Here is a 3,060-nt window from a genome sequence, read left to right as displayed (position 1 = left end):
CATGTTTTTGTTAATAAGCTTTCTTGTCAAAAGAGGTGTGTCTTTTACTATTATAATAAGCTAGAGGTTACCAAAGTTTATATATCTATGTACCTTAGCTAGCATCCTTCAAGCATGTCCTTCTAACCCAGGGGTGTCAAACTGCCGGCCCGCGGGCTGGATGCATCATAGTGAAACCACACCCACCCCATTGCCGTTAATGGCAAAAAAAGTCACGATACATCACATGACGTTGCTGGTTTGACACCCCTGTTCTAACCTGTAACTTTCTTGTTGCTAGGCAGCAGTGTCCCGCCATTTGTTACACTCATCGCAGCTGCAACTTTCTGTGTCAGCAATTCCTTTAACAAACTTTCCTAATTCCAAATTGAGTCTTTCATTTCTCCCTTTTGATTCTTTTTAAAGTTTGATTGAAAAGAATCATCCAATAACCTGGTCTTTGGGATCAACTCGTTGCAACAACTAATAATTGTGGGTAAGCATTGCAAGTAAGCACAGCAAATAAACCCCATCATAACAATTAACACAAGAATCATAAAAATATTTCTGAGCCATGCAAAGTTGGGTAGCCAGCTGGCAAGTCACCAGTCCTCTTCCTCCTTGACTGAACGTTCATATTCTAACCATTCTTGCCTTGTGTGCTCTGATCAAGTGGGGTCTCCCTACAAAAAGGGGGAACCAGGAAAATGGCTTACATTTGCTTTTATAGTTAACCCAGCAAAGAACTTCAGAGCAGAAATTGAGTGGTTTAGAAATAGTCATCTGTTCATTTACATCACAGAATTAAAGCAGCCAATAATGTGTGAGCATAGCCATAGAAAAGAGCATCATTTGCAAAAGAAAAACATCTCAGCACATCCCAAGGTTGGCTTGGCTATTTTGTGTTCATGGAGGGTTGAGAACAGCTAAAAACGAAACTGTTATCACAATATATCAAATGCTCTCCTGCCAATCCTGGTTTCTTAAAGAGAGTGTAAGGACCCACTTCAATCCCACATCTTAAGAATTAGAACTCTTGGAAACAATTTCTTCCAACAGGAACTTTTATTAAGAGTAGTTGATAGCAGGCATATTAGACAGGATCTGAGGGATTCTTTACAGATCGATACTTTAAAGGGTCCATAAGTGAACCCCACCCCACAGTTTATCCGGACGGTTCAGACCGCCCAATCCCCAGGTGTTAAGTCCATCGTGGGAAAAGGAAGATAACATCAGCCCAGCTCCATTTGTAGCACGATGTTCTTCACATCTCCTTTTGAGACCAGAGAAATAAGCCAGGTTCTGGATGTTTGTATTTCTCCTTCCCCCCCCCTTTTTTCCTAACTGCCAGGTTAGAGAGAAGAATGTTCAGAGAGATGCATAGTGCAGGAGGCAATTTGTTACATTGTAATGGGCAGCAGACCCAGCGGCAATAAACAAAAGGTTACATTGGAGTGAATAGAGGAAGTGAAAGTTGTTAAGTCCTGGGAATAATGGCGCTTGAGACGATTCATCTCCAACAAGTCTTTATTGTTTGCTCCACTCTTGAACAACCAGAGCAGAAGCACGCAGGCCTCTATTTATACCCTCTGATCCCCGGGCAAGTTCAACCAATCATGAGGCGGGCTTTTCCCGCCTTGTGCATGCGCACAAGGCCGGCGCCGCTCAGTCTGGTCCCGGGCAGCTTCTGCAAATGCCCGGGACTCTTGCAACGTCCCGAGCCTGCCTCTTGCAGGCTCAGGACACAACACCCCTTTCCCCTGGATGAAATAAGATTGCGCCCACATGGACGCCATCCTATAGATGGTAATATAATTAAATAATGAAATAAAGTTACACAATGTATAAGGTGTGAGACTGTTCCTTTGAACCAGATCCAGTGACTCCCCCCGACCTTGTTTTACTTAAATACAACCCCCAGTACATTCAGTCAGCTCTCGCTATGTACCTGTTCACCTTACGTAATCGGCTAGGTATTTGGGAGTGCCTCTTGCCCTGAGTGACCTTCTCAGACCTGGAGAGTTTGTATTGTTATTCCCGTTGCTGCTTGCTCTAGGTGAAGTGCCCTGTGAATGACCAGTGACTTCAGCTTGGCTTTCCAGCCCATCTCCTGTAATTGAGCAGTCCGGGCCCTGTTGGTCGTTAAACCTGGTTGACCAGCCCTCAATGGAGTTATCTAACCCCTGTGAGTTCATTCCCGTGTTCCCTGAAGGAATGTAGGATTCCTAGCTCGTTTCTGTAGTGCTAGGGACTAGGGATGCCTCCCTGTTAGCCCTGATGCGTGAGGACAACCTCCTCTGAGCCCTTTCAGCATGGGACGTGTTCCCCCTTTGTATTGCCTGCTCTCTTGCATGTTGTGAGTTGTGAGTATGCTCCCGGGTATTCTCCGTGTCTGGAGTATTGCTTGATAGGGGTGGATAATTAGTCTGTCACCGGTGGGACTCCCAGGCTGGAGTGTGTGTGGGGGTGTCTATGTACTCCCTTTCCCACGAACTGCTACCAGAAGCACCTGTGGAAGTTGGGTGTTGCGTACCCGTTTCCCTTCCCACAGCCAACGTAGGCTGTTGATTTTGAATCCCAGAATGCATTTCCCATTCCTCCTCCCCCCCCAGAGGAGACTGAGGAGGAACCATAGGCGCGTCCCGCCTCACACGTAATTGATTGATGTGGCGGCGAAGCACGCGGCCGTCTGGCAGGGACACCTCGTAAGACAGAGGCCCCGAGACTTTACAGACCACAGCCGGTACCCAAAGGTGGCCAGGCCCATAATTCCTGGCCCAGACAGGATCACCTTCACGAAGGACCCGTGGTGGGTGTGGCTGAGACACCTGAGCAGCTACACGTTCCGGATGCAGCCTGTCCAATTTAGTCACGAGCCGACAACCCCAGCGGAGTTCGGCCGGGCACTTACCCGTGGCAGTGCACGGAGTAGTACGGTGTGCCAAAAGAAAGTCAGCCAACCTGTGATGCCAGTTGCCGTAGGTCAGCTTCTTGAGGGCGTCCTTGGTGACGCGGACCATCCGTTCAGCCAGACCGTTGGTGGAAGGATGGAAAGGAGCTGAAGCAGCGTGGCGGATCATG

This window comes from Protobothrops mucrosquamatus, unplaced genomic scaffold (assembly GCF_001527695.2).
Source record: "Protobothrops mucrosquamatus isolate PMUCROS unplaced genomic scaffold, P.Mucros_1.0 scaffold1196, whole genome shotgun sequence".
NCBI classification, from domain to species: domain Eukaryota; kingdom Metazoa; phylum Chordata; class Lepidosauria; order Squamata; family Viperidae; genus Protobothrops; species Protobothrops mucrosquamatus.
Note: the sequence above shows the minus strand (reverse complement) of the source record.